Source organism: Pelodiscus sinensis, chromosome 12 (genome assembly GCF_052426305.1).
Source record: "Pelodiscus sinensis isolate ZL-2025 chromosome 12, ASM5242630v1, whole genome shotgun sequence".
Lineage (NCBI taxonomy): Eukaryota > Metazoa > Chordata > Testudines > Trionychidae > Pelodiscus > Pelodiscus sinensis.
In genome coordinates this window covers 49,083,384-49,097,604 of record NC_143063.1, presented here as the reverse complement: position 1 = coordinate 49,097,604, position 14,221 = coordinate 49,083,384, and the positions used below count along the sequence as shown (strand labels likewise).

Genomic DNA, 14,221 nt, shown 5'->3' with positions numbered 1-14,221 from the left:
GCCCCTCCTCCACCAATGGAGCACACAGACTCTACTAGCCTGCTTCCCCCCCCCCACCCCCCAAGGCTTTGGTGCGTGGAATGTGGAGGACATGTCAGTGAGGGTTCTGTCTGTGTACAGCCCCAACTGATTTTCTTGTGGGTCAGTGGCCCCGATCCAAAAAACGTTTCCGACCCATGATTTAGTGGATTTAGACACACAGATTCCATTAATGTTAATGGGAGTTGAGTGTCTAAATCAGAGGTGGATAATAGTTTTTGAAGGTCACGCCAAGATTTTGGGAAGTGGTCAAGGGCTGTACTTTTATGTGGAGAGGCTGCACGGTCTGTGACAGGTTGGGTGCAGAGGGGAGCTCGGGGTGTGGTACTGGGTGTAGGAGAGAGTGTGGGAGGGAGTTTGCATGAATGAGGGCATTATAACATGGGACAGAGGATTGGGGTACAAGGTGTGGAAGGGGGGTGCATGTAGGAGAGGATTCTGATCTGGGGGAGGAATGTAGGAGTGGGTGCAGGATCTAGGAGCAAGTTGTGACTTGGGGAGAGGATGAAGATGCAGAGGGTTTGGATGGTGACCTCGTGCAGGAGCTGGGTGGGGGAATAAGTGCAAGAGAGGATTCTGGCCTGGGGAAAGTGTGTAGAAGGAAATGCAGAGTCTGGGAGGGAGTTGGGATGTGGGATGGATGTGGGGTGCCAACCAGCCGCACTCTTGGGTAGACTTCCCTGCCTGCCAGCAGCCCCACACTGCTCTGTTCCATGTGGCTCTCTGCACTGTGGTGGTAAGGGGAAGTCCTTGCATGCTTGTCCGCAGCAAAATCTTTCAGCTCCCATTGTCTGGAAACTGGCCAGTGGGAGCTGAGAAATAATGCTGCATTGTCCCCACCCGCAACAAAATCTCTCAGCTCCCATTGGCCACTTTGAGAGAGATTTTGGTGGGGGTAGGTACAATGCATGAAGCCTGGCCTGCAGTGCAGAAAGCCATCGGGAACAGGCAGCCACTTTTGCACTGCTCTCTGCCGAATTAAAAGGCTGTATCAGGCTGTATCTGGCTCTGAGCCGTATCTTGTCTGCTCCTGGTCTAAATCCACTATCTGAAGGTGAAGATCATGACATATATTCACAAAGTTCTAGAAGTGATCATTGACCAGTGCAGTTTCTGTGCCACACCCAGTTCTCCACCAGAATGACAAGGTGCAAGGAGATCTAATGCACTTAGACACCATTAGTTGTCTTACCACCTCTTTTCAACAATGTTACTTAGAAATACAACATTGAAAAATAGGTTTATAGGTTAGAAGGGACCAATAATTAATTAGCCTCACTATTAGAAATGTTCATTTTATTTCTTGTCTGAGATTGTTTAGCTTCAGCTTCCAGCCTTTGGATCTTATGGCTTCTTATGCTAGAATAAGGAGGCGTACTGTTTGACATCTCTTTCCAATGTAGATACTTAACGGGCCATGATCAAGTCGCCTTTTAATCTTTTCTTGGATAAACCAAATAGTTTGAGCTCCTTAAATGTCTCCCTATAAGGCATGTTTTGGAAACCTGGAGTCATTCTTTAGTAGCTCTTTTCTGAACCCTTTCCAGTTTGTTAATACTGGACAATAACTGGACAGATCATTGTTCTGTGATAGGATTGCTACAGCTTTTGCTTGTGAAACTTTCTTCAAAGGAAGTATGCGTTCTATCCATCCCGAGGGGTTTTAAAAATACCCACTGATAACAGACCCAGTACTTTCCAGCTTGCCGTTGCCATTCAGCAAGGCCATAGATATAAAGCTCAGCTTTTGGCATAAATTTCTCATCCTACCTCCCTTACTCCAGCAAGCTGATTTGTCCAAAACTCAGATGATTTAGGATTTACATTTACCTTCCTTTGCAGAATATTGCTGTGTCCTACAGGTGTCGATGGCTTGCATTGAATCTGAATAATTATTATTAACCCCAACTGGGGCTTTAGTATTTGCCAGGTCCTTGTTCAGAATGGGGTATTCCTTGAGATGCAGGTGCAGTGCCCTGGTAGAAAACCCAGTCTCCTTGCTGTAGCAATCCCTTTGCTTGGTGGTGTTTCAGGATCCTTCTCAGTCTTTCAGGTCTCTGATAAATTTGAAAGCCTCTCTACCACCCAATGCTGGAAGTAAGAAGGAATTTCATTTCAACACCCCAATCCCAGAGCCCTCCTGACTTTTGGAGTGGTATGTGAGACCCCTCTGCCGTAACTCCTGTTATTTAACTTGTTCTCCCTTATGACTAGCTCTAATACAGAAATATTAGACTGATTCTTAGTGATGGTCCAGTTACTATTTCAGTTAGTCCTCATCCAAGAGAAAATAGTTGCAGGTGGAAGTTAACTTTTGTGGTCTTTTCCAAGTGTGGCTCTTTAAGTCAAATGTTGATTTTTTTTTTTTTTTTAAAGAAAATGCATTGATGTGTCCTCCCTTCTGTCCATTAGCTCCTTCCACAATGCCTTTTCCATTATAACTGGTCCCCTGACACTTTTAAGTGTTACCTCTTTCTCTCTCCCTTTGGGACTCTCCTTGTCTCTTTCCTGGTTTGAATTCTCACCCCTCTCTAATTCATTGCCTTTCCATCCTGAAATGATTGCCCATTTTGTCCCCTCGCTACTTTGCACTACTTCTTTGTGGTCATTCTCTGTATCTCTCACCCTTCACCCTAAGGCACAGCTGCATCTTGCAGGAGGGGAGAAGCTAGTAAGAAGCACCTTTGCCTTTATCTCCATCTGGAAAATATGGTGGCTGCTTTGTAGGTGTGTGTTTGTGGCACAACTGCTAAATTGTCTGGGTCCAGTTAGCCATGTGCTTCCACCTCTGCTCCCAGATGGAGCTGCAAGCTGGCCTTGGCTGACCACTTCTGATTGATGTCCATACTCCAGTATCTTCCTTTACATTTTCTCAAACAGCAAGAAAGAATGCTGTTTAAATGATTCTTGATTTTAATTGTTACTTATAGGAAGTTGTAGAAGTGAAACTGACTGGTGTGAGTAACAGAAGAGGCATGAGAGCTGTCAGCAGATCCTTTAAAGCGCCAAATGGTATGGTAGCACTTTATAGACTAGCAGAACACATAGATGGTAGATGTTAGTCTATAAAGTGATACCAGACCATTTGTTGTTTTTTTTCTAAAAGGACTAACTTGGCTATCCCCTGAAGCTCTTCAAAGCTCCATTGCATTTTGCACATTGACTTGACTTCAGTTTACAGTCACTTTCAAACATGCAGACTTACATTTTGCAAAAGTTGATGGGATAAGTTCCCACTTTTGCTAGGATAAGTTTCCTACCTGTTATGGGCAAGTAAGTAAGTGGACTTTTCATTTTAATTAATGTGACAACCGATACTTTGGTGTTACTTGTACTGAATTGTTTCAAGTCTAACACAGCGAATAGAGTAAAAAATTTAAATTATTTTAGCTTAGTATTTTAACTTTGACAATAGATGACTTTGGAAGACAAGTCCCTTGTACATATTTTAGTATTTCTGTGTGACATACTAAACTTCAGTTTGACAGCAGTCTCATAAATGAAGCCTCTAACATGTGGATGGGGAAGCTTAGTAGAGCTCACTGAAGATTAAAATGATATTTCTAAGTGGTGGTTAAATAATTTTCATCAGATGTTATCTTAATGGATGTATATGTGAACTTTTAATGTTGTACAGACGTTTCAGGTCTGTCTTCAGTTCCAAAAAACAACAACAAAACCCAACCAAAAATCAAACATTACCACTGTCCTGTGAACTATTTTCTTGGAAGAGCAAGAGTAGGACTATGATACTATAATCTCAGGCTATGTGATTCCTAAAAATGGAGTGCAATATAGATTTTGACAGGATGCCAGAATATGTTTAATTAGATTTAACTGGAACACTTGTGCCTCCTAAAAGTTGTAGAGTTAGAATTGAATAACTCTAAATTGGACCTCTACCCCCAAGAAATAAATATTTTTAAGTTACTTACTGGAGGAGAATACATTCATTCCTCTAAAATAAGGGCCTGCAGTGATGTTAAAATTTTAGCACGTTTGATTAACAAAACTACAAACCTGCTTCTGGTGTGTGCATTCCTGCTGCTACTGCATGTTTAATCTTCTCTCTTCAGTGGCAGCAATATTGGGGTGCAAGTGTAGACTGACACTGGTAGTATCTGAAGCTCCGTTAGCACTTGTATTTCCACTGCTGGAGATGTTGGAGAAAACTTAGACTAGTTTGAAGTAAGTCTCGATTGTCCTTCCATTGGCTTTACCTTTATGAAGCAATAGGTGTGTTGGTTGAAATGAACAAGAGCCCTGCTCTCTAGTCACTTCAGAGTACTGGAATCTTGTCCATTTCGTCAGAGTGAAACAGAAGAATGGTGTGGTCTGGCACAGCAGACAGCATTCTGGATGGTGTGGTTTATATTGCTCTACTCAGAACTCTGTAGTCCTTGTTTTTGGATGATTTTTTTTCATTACCATAGGCTCCTCGTAGGGTTTACGTCAACCTGCTAACAAATGTGAAAACTGTAAACTTGCTTGTATTCACTAGGGTTTTGTCATGGTACCATGTGTTAGCTAATAATCGGTAAGATAACATACTTTTTCCCCCCCCAGTGGGTTGCACCCTCATGCTGTAAGGATGAGAGCTTGTTCCTTGCAGAAGCTTAGGTGCCATGAAAAGGCCTCTTGTGATGAGGGGGAGCCAGACCTGCTTATATCCACTAACTTGCATGCAGTTTGTGCTCAGCAAAGACTCTACTTGTGAGTTAAATGATGACTCAGGATTCTTCTGCTTGGAGAGGAGAATTGTGTTCTCGGCTTAAAAGTGCGTAGTCTGTGATCATTCATTGGATTTAAATCCTTGTAAATGCAAGATATTTACTTTTTTACATGTTAAAAATACGTTTTTCTTCCTATTGAGCAAAATAGTTTTGTTCCTCTTGTAGCACTGCAGAAAGTAGTTTCAATAGAAGGCAAACCATGGCAGTTACTGGTGGGGTTTTAAGTAGTCCTAGCAACTGCTGCCATAGTGAAGTTTGCAGTTGGATTTTTTGGTAAGTAATCTCTGATAGCTCTTACTTGAGCTGTATCACATCGAGAGGGTTGCGTATGTCTCTGTTTGCAGAGGAAATTGTGGAGGGAGATTTTAGCTGCCAGTTGTTATAGACTGTACTGATTTCAATGACTAAATTCATAGAAATATCTGCAGTGCTGCTGTGGGTCCTGCAGCAAATGATCCTAGGGGAAGGTGGGTGGAGCATGACTGGAAAATATGACTGGATGTTCAAATTTAGTGTTTTTGGTAACCTCCTTTCTACTGCAAAACTACTGTTCCACTCCTCTGGTAGCTTTTAACACAACTTGCATTTTATCACTTACATATGCCTGACAAATGGTTTTTCCATAGATCTAGAAATATAAAATGATACCGCTGACAAATTTCTATTCCTCATAGGGTATTATTACATGCACTGTGTTTAAATCAAACATCAAGGAAGAGAACTTGTGTTAGGGCTATCCTAAGAGCAGTTTTACATGGTGTAGTGTGAATTGTGGATTTCTCTGTACAGTACAATTAAGTCCTGAAGATTCAAGCATTGTTGATTATTTTTTGGAGTTGGGGATGGAGGTGGGCACTAGACAGAAGGAGAGGCTACTCCGTGTATGCGTAGTATGGGTTCAAAGCTGCCAGCCAAAATGCACACATAGGTAGTCAATTAATTGGAAGAAGGGCTTAATGTGTTGCTCTCACTCTTTCTCCCAAAAACTTTGTTCCATGTTTTTTAACAGAAGAGTATGGCTGTTCAGAGGGGAAGAAGGACTTGGCAGGGTAAACAAATTGTGAAATGTATTTGAGAGAGATGCTTAATTACAGCTGGCCTTTTAGACTATAAAGTGGCCCATTAGCATAGCAATCCAGTGGAAGAGAAATTATAAAGTACAGTAAACTTCTGATAATCCGGCACTTTTAGGACCCAGGGGGTGCCGGATTATCAGATATGCTGGACTATCACAAGGGGGGGCTATCAGGGGTCTGGAGTGGGATGGGAGGGGATGCCATTCCAGTCCCCTCATAGCCCCCCCCTTACGATAGTCTGGCTCTGCCCCAGGCATCCCTGATTCAGCTGCTGCTGGTCAGTTTCAGCAGCAGCTGAATCAGGGATGCCTGCAATAGAGCAGCTGGGGTGCTGCTGGGTTGGTCCCGCAGCGCCAAAGGGCGGCGCTATGGCACCAACCCAGCAGCACTCCAGCTGCTCTTGGGGACGCCTGGGACAGAGCAGCTGGGGTACTGCCGGGTTGGTCCCGTAGCGCTGCCCCTCGGGGCTGCGGGACCAACCCGGCAGCACCCCACCTGCTCTTGGGGACGCCTGGGGCAGAGCAGCTGGAGTGTTGCCGGGTTGGTCCCGCAGCCCCGAGGGGCAGCGCTACGAGACCAACCCGGCAGCACCCCAGCTGCTCTGCTCCCAGCTTCCCCGATTCAGCTGCTGGTCAGTTTCAGCCGCAGCTGAATGGGGGAAGTCTGTCTGGCTGCCCCAGCACTTCCGGGTTCCTGATGGTGCCGGACCATCAGGAGTCCCGGAGCACTGGATGCCGGACTAATTGAGTTTTACTGTAGATTGTAAAGTGATCTGTAATCTTGTACATTGGCCTTCTGTATTTGGCATGTACAACAAATGAATTACTTCAGGAAAATGGCTGTGTGTCTCATAAAACTCAAATTCCCGCTATCAGTAAACTTCTTCGTAAACAATGCATCTTGATTTGTTCATAGTTCAGCAGCTATGTTCCTTGGGCGGTCTAAGCAGTGATGTTGGGAAAAGTAAGAATTTCCCCTCACGCTTTTATTTGATGGGGTATTGACCAAGTATTTAACAGCACTGTTCCACTGAACTGTGAATGCTTATTTTACTGAAATATAAAAATGATTTCTAGTTATTAAAATGAATACTGTTGTGCAGGAACATTAAATGAACCCTGTCCAGTTTGAGTTGTAACTAATTAAAACAAGTTATTTCAGTTCAGCCAAATTTGTATATTCTGAGTAGCTTTAAACTCTCAAATTCAAAATGTTTTTTCTGTGATGGAAAGTCATGAAAATTATAGGATTACAGCACCCAAATCATGCGTCTTTATAACCTGTCAAGCAAAAACAGAATAAAACAAAAAACCACCCTCTTCTAAAAAGTGTATGCATTGTCTGAGTGTATGTCAGTTTTGCATATTTTTGTTCCATTCTTAGTTTTTGTCTGGCAGCTTTAAGAATGTTATTCCAAATAGGTAAAATCTTGAAAACACCATGGTTGTCCTCAGTCACACTAATGCATAAACTTTCACCTAACCTTTTGCTTATTGGTGTTGTCATACATGTGTGTAGTTAAGCATTTCAGGAGGAAATGCTTGAAAATGTTCCTGCATTTGCATGTATTGTCATGGAGAATAATTTTCACTTAACTGTAGTTTGCTTTATATTTTCTCCCTGGTTGCTATAGAAACCCAGTCCACTGTGGCATTGACTGCTAACAAGAGCTAGGTTGTATGTTGCTTTTATAATGGAGCTCTGTTAATCATCTGCAGTTTAGTGAGGGAATCATGGAGGAGGTATATTTAATTTATAAAACTGTAAAATGCCCAGATTACTTAAGCACATTAGAGAAAACGAAGTGTTTTTTATACAGCAGTTTAGTACTAAAAATTAACTAGATACCTGAAATGGCTTTGGAATTTTTGAAGCATTTATTTTTACATCAAAACTTGAAAAATTAAATTTTACTTAAATTAATAATTGAATAGCTTAACTAGTAATGTCCTTTGGGAGTGTGGTCCCATTTAATATTCTAATGTTCTGAAACACAGAAGCAAGGCAAAACATTTATTATATCAGTTTAATAAAAACTGACTTTTTATAATAAGTCATTTGTCTTCATTTTGGTGTTACTGCTGTTGGATAAAAATCTTTCCTACCGGAGTAACCTTTGCCTCTGAGAACAGTGCACTTTGTAACATCTAGCAGAGTGATGTTGAAGCAGAAAATCATGGTCATGAAAGAGAAAATGTTTCATTTAATCTAATAACAAAATGGGGCTTGTTGAGGTCACTTCTAGTCTTATTTTGTAACTGCATCAATAGGATTTTGGTTTTAGTTTGCTCCTCTTGCTGCTGACATCCCTGCCACAGTCTATTTTCTGCCACAGCTGCCATTCTCCTGAACTACTCTTACCTTTCCATCTAATTTACTTCTAACAATGAAACCCCAAGCTTAGAAAAAGCAGATGTGGAGTTTGTGTCATCCGCAGCCGGCAGTAGTAAGGTCATTTTACAGTTTCTGCTGATAGAACAGTGGGCCCTCCCAAACACAACAGTAGAACTGATTTGGGACATGCCCTACCTGAAGGGATGGGATCAGGAAAAAAAGCAAGGTGTGTGGTCTTGAACACATGGCTTGAGCCTTGCGTGGATATAAAGTTGGTATCCACATCTGCAAGGATAACCACAGATTTGCAGGACATCAATTTATTTAGTAGAGTGGGAAGGGCTTATTCTCCTATAGTTGCAAAAGTGAGCAGCTTCTCTTTTAATATGAATTACAGATTAATTTAGGATCATTGTGATATTCTTTTTCTGAATTACCCATGGCTCTGAGAGATAGCTAAGTATACCATATGCTGAGAGAAAAATGACATTCACACTGGATAATGGCTCTTTGCCTTGTACAGTTTAGGTCATGCTATTAACCCTTAACAGATATTTGCTAAGGTAAATTTATGAGATTAATGCAGAATTTACGTGCTGTTTTCAGTTTCTCTCTTTCTTCCTGAACCTTAGAGCACTAGGTCATGGTTCAGGAAGGCTACATCACAAAACAACTTTGCCAGCCTTCCTTTTCTTCCTGTCTGTCCTGTGTCTGCCCCCACTTTTCCTTCCCTTTCCTGTTCACATCTGGATTATGAAGATACTGCATTCACCATTTACATGAAGGCAAAACAACCACTTGGAGGAAAAATACTTTTTTCTTATTTCTTCCTAGGTATTCGAGTGTTTGAAATGTCCAGGGAGAAATAAGGACTGATACCATTACTTTTGCATGTGGCTAGTTGAAACATTGCTGTTGTCTTTTTCAGCCACTGATACTTAAATCAATTGACATAGTCCTTGAAAAGGACAGTGGAATGTATCCTTGCAGAACTTCATGTAGTCAATCCAAATGGAGACTCTACAATTTGCAAATCCTACCTTGCTCTGGAAGGCAGTGTTCTCCATTGAAGGAGTTGAGCGAATGGAAAGTATGACCTCATCTGCTTTCTTTATCTAGGCACTTTTTGACAAGAACCGTAAGCCTTTAATTTAGTAGCATGAATTTATCATTGTCGTCCAAAGCCAGATATGATAAGCCAATTTTCATCTTCGTTCAAACGTTCAAGTAAACTTGTATGATATAATGACAGAATGAGGGGGGAGCTGAGGAACTGAGAAACAGGATAGTTAGTGGTTCAGTTGCAAAAAGAATTTTAAGGCATTAAAATGCAAAATGAATTACCTATAAACATTCATAACTGTCACAATTATTGCTTCAGTCATTTATGAGGAGAATTCCAGGAGATTGGGATCTGTTCTGAAGTACTAGAAAACTTCTGAAGTTTCTCACTTCTGACAATTTAACCTATAATTCTCGCTCTCCCTTTAATTGGTTAAACCAGGGGTTCTCAAACTTTGTGATACTGCAACCCCCCTCTAAGTTGCTTGTGACCCCCCCCACCGGGGGTCAGGACCCACCTTTTGAGAGAAACGGGGCTAAATGATACATTTAACTGATTAACCAATTAAACAGGATTTTACATCCTAAGTGAAATCAGAAATTGTATATTTTGTTATACAGAAAAGCAATTAAAATATTTTAAAAATATAACACAGGGAGATATTAAAGATTTAATGAATATTAAATGAACTATTTCCTGATGCTATGTATTAGGCTTTGATAGGCCAGAATACTGTATTTCTAAAAAATATGCAGGCTATAATACCTTGCACTAGTGGTGGCTGCTCTGTCTTAGCAATGTTTTAAACAAAGGGATGTCAATGTGGCTTCACTGAGCAGTCTTTTAAAAACTTACTTTTTAAAAAATGACTCATGTTTAGGATAGAAATGACTTTAAATGGCAGTTTATTTGGAAAGGCAGCTAGCTCAGGTTGGGGAAAAGACCATAAAGAGCGCAACTTAGTTAATCCTTGAGGCAGTTCTTTTCAAGCATGCATTTGTAGAAGATGGCTAGAAAGAGAAGCATATTTGCTTACATGAATTAACAGCTGATATGTGCAAGGTAATTTTTGTGGAACTCACTAAGGTAGAGCCTTTTAGTAGGGTATCTTGCAAGAATTCGTTTATTCAGTAAGCAGACAAAAGTATTGGCATAGCCTGGCTGAGCCAAGTGAGTTTATTTGACTCTGACTGGAACACCATTGAAAATAAAACTGTTGGTAAGAGGGATACAATTTTGAAAACTAGTTGTATAATTGGGAAATTCTCAGAATTATATTTGCTTTCACGTTAGTTAAACAAGCTGTCATTGATGGCCATGTTAATTGGATTCTACCCTTCTTTTTTTCTGTTTTGAAGGCTACGCTTAATCCTGTATTCTATAGTACATAATTTGGAATTGAGGAATGTAGTCTATCCTAGAAACTAGGGATGTTAAAATGTGTGTAATTAATCATGTAACTACTGAAAATTTCAGCAGTTACTCGCAGGGCAATAGTTGGTTGGAGCCGGTGCATGCGGGGAGCTGACTTTAAGCCGGCTCCCTGCATGTGCTATCTCCCATCTGCTCCACACATTGCTGCCTTTGTGTCAGGAGCAGCAGCGGGGAGAGGAGGGGGAAGCCAGCTCCCTATGCATACTGGGAGTCTGTGTGTAAGCGTAAATGTTAACAGATGAGCCAAGGCTCATGCATGGTTACATGTTCACATCCCTACCAGAAACATTTCTACTTGTTACTGTTCTGTAGTACACATGTGGAAGTCAAGAGGAGGAATGTTACTTTCCTCTGTTTTGGTTTGAAAGAAACTATGTTGCTGTTATAGTAGATAGACTTTTAAAAACCAACAGTGAGTCTTTTCTCCAGAAGAGAGAGAACAGTTTTGCAAGGCAGGATATGCTATGAAAAGATTACTGTTCTGTGAGTTTTTCATGCAAGCTTGTCCTGTTTCCTTTTTCAAGAAAAAAATCTGGGAGAAGTATGGTTCCTATTAGAATTTCTTCCTGAAAAGAATGACAGAAATTGTGGAGGTTGGTCTAAAGCTGGTTAGTAGAATTGTCAAGTTTGAGAAGTTCTCTTATTTGTATGAGCTTAGGGACAAAAGGATTTTAGTTACAACAATTAGTGCTATCAAGTGCTTTTGCTAGCTGCAAAGATTATTTTGATATCTTTTGTATTTTGTAGCCAAATCTGAATTGTAAAATGTTTTACCTATGTCATGTCTGGGTTGCTGTTCTGTATTTACATATGCACATTTGGTTGTAGTTTGGTGTTTTGTGTCTTTTTTTTTTTTTTTTTTTTTTGAGGGGAAGACGTTGAAGTGCTTCAATTTGGCAGCTAGCCTACAAACTGTGACAGAGCTCTTAAAGATCTTCATATTACTCTTTCATAGCATTATTTTCTTGATTAGCAGAACAGTTTACTAAACTCACATCAATTCTAGTCCCAAATAGTTTCAAAAGCCATAATTGAGCAGCACTAAGATGATAAAATGTGGTACCTAATGGTTTCCTTTCAGTTTCTACAAAACATAAAAAGCATATCTACTAGTTTATTTCTAAAGCACTCCTCCATTTGTAGTAGTAGCCATGAGAGTGCTAGTTTAGACACAGCGCACATGGCCACTGATGTATTTAACCATCTTGGCTTTAACAGCAAAGTGGTAAAAATTCTGATGGTAGATCAGAACAAGGTTTCCCACAGGAGGTGCTATTGGTGGAGCTTCAGTGATGGGAAATTTTAAAGTCTAGTATAGACAATGCTTGACTAATCTTATAAAGTTGATTAACTTTGGTGTCAAAATGTACTGCGGTTAATGGCAGTGATATGAGTGTCTTGGCCTTCAGAACGAAAAAAGGAGTCTTTTTAACTCTGAGAGGGTTAATTTGAGATTTATCATCTCAATGCAAAATCCTAATGGAGACAACACATGGCATTTTTGCCCTGATATAGCTAGTCTTGGTCAGCTCTTACATCCCTTCGTGTTTTTCTAACTACACAAGATTAAAAACTACACTGCTAGGATTTTGTTAGCAACCTTTAATTAAAAAAATAGGAGTCTCCTTAAAGACTAACAGTTTATTGTCATAAGCTTTTGTGAGTTGCAACTCAATCAGATGCATGATGGGAAAGAAACAGATAGTAGGAGTACAGAGATGAGCATGTTACATTAGCTAATTCAGTCTGTGGATATGGGTACGGTGAGACTACCTAAAGTAGAAAATTACTTTGGGAATGGCTTGCTCATTACCATATCTGTATTTGGACCCATTCTGATGGTGTCAAATTTGCATATTAATTCCAGCTCAGTAGTGTAATCATGAAGCCTTTTTTTGAAGTTTTTTTGCTTGAGGATGGCAACTTTCACGTTTGTAACTGTTTGTCCACGGAGGTTAAAATGTTCTTCCATTGTTTTTTTCATTCTTGGTATTGTATTCTTGGTGTCTGATCTGTGTCCTTTTATTCTGTTGTGTAGAGACAATCTGGTTTGTCCACTTTACATGACAGTGGGGCACAGCTGGCACATGCTGACACATACCACGTTAGTAGATGTGCATGTGGATTTGGTGTAGCTGATGTCATCACTAGGGTAGATGTGTGGACAGAGTTGGTAACGGGGTTTGTTGCAGGGATTGGTTCCTGAGTTAGTTCCTCTATTGTGGGGTATGTGGTTGGTGGTGAGCACCTGTTTCAGATTGTAGGGCTGTCTTTAAGAGATTAGTGGCCTTCTTCCCAAGGTTTTTTACTCTTCTTCTCCCCTCCCCCAAATCCTTTCCAATTTGTCAATGTTCTGTTGAAGTGTTGATACCAGAATTGTCTCCAGATTCCAGTAATGGCCTCACTATTGCCATACGGAGCATCCTTCTTACTTCTACTCATTATTTGTCCATGAATTTCCTGACTCGTGTTCCATCCCTGCTACTTCCTCTCTGCCCCAGAGCTTGAACAGCTGCAAACTGCTGATTCATGGCAGTCCACCTTTAGGAAGGAGTGGAGATGGAGCACAATTCAGGCCATTCGTGGTGCTCTGAAAGTGCTCAGAAGGAGGGGGATAAGAATACAAAGTGCAGGACTCGGGTGCCCCAGTGCACAAGAGGCGTGCGTGTGTGTGTGTGTGGGGGGGACGGGGGACGGGACACGGATGGACAGGAAGGTCCATGGGCCCACAGGTTGCCCACCACTGACCTAAGTCCTTTTCTGAATACAGGCAGTCCCTGGGTTATGTACAAGATAGGGACTGTAGGTTTGTTCTTAAGCTGAATTTGTATGTAAGTCGGAACTGGTGTCCAGATTCAGCCGCTGCTGAAACTGACCAGCGGCTGACTACAGGAAGCCCGAGGCAGAGTTGCTCTGCCCTGGGCTTCCTGGAATCAGCCGCTGATCAGTTTCAACCGCGGCTGAATTTGGACGCCTGGGACAGAGCAGCTGGGGCGCTGCTGGGTAGGTCCCCGCAGCGCCGCACCTCAGCGCTGCGGGGACCAACCCAGCAGCACCCCAGGTGTCCCCAAGTCAGCGGCTGCTGAAACTGATCAGCGGCTAATTCCAGGAAGCCCAGGGCAGAGCAACTCAGAGCACCCCAGCTGCTCTACCCCAGGCATTGTCGGCGAGAAAAGCCTGGTCTGCTGGGGGGGGAGGAGGGAGGCGCACTAGCTGCGCGCCCCCACCCCCCAGCAGACCAGGGAGACACGGGTGGCGGGACTGCCGAGACGTGCCGCGGTCCCGCCCGCATCCTCCGCAGCTTTGCTCCCGGTCTCCTTGGTCTGCTGGGGGGACTTCCTCCCCCCTCCCTCAGCAGACCAGGGAGACGCGGAGCAGCTTTTCTCACCCCAGAGGACGTGGGCGGCGGGACCGTGGCGTATCTGGGCGTCCCGCAGCTCCCGTCCTCTGGGTCGAGAAAAGCCCCGTTGGTAACTGCGGATCCGACATAAGTCGGATCCACGTAACTCGGGGACTTCCTGTAATTGCTTTCCAAAATACAG

General features: G+C 42.2%; 1 protein-coding gene across 6 annotated transcripts in view; it reads left to right on the top strand.

Annotated features, from left to right (window-relative positions):
• Window positions 1-14,221, top strand: part of ANKRD11 (ankyrin repeat domain 11) — a 248,048-nt gene that overhangs the window by 13,086 nt on the left and 220,741 nt on the right. The gene's annotated exons all lie outside the window — the stretch shown is intronic.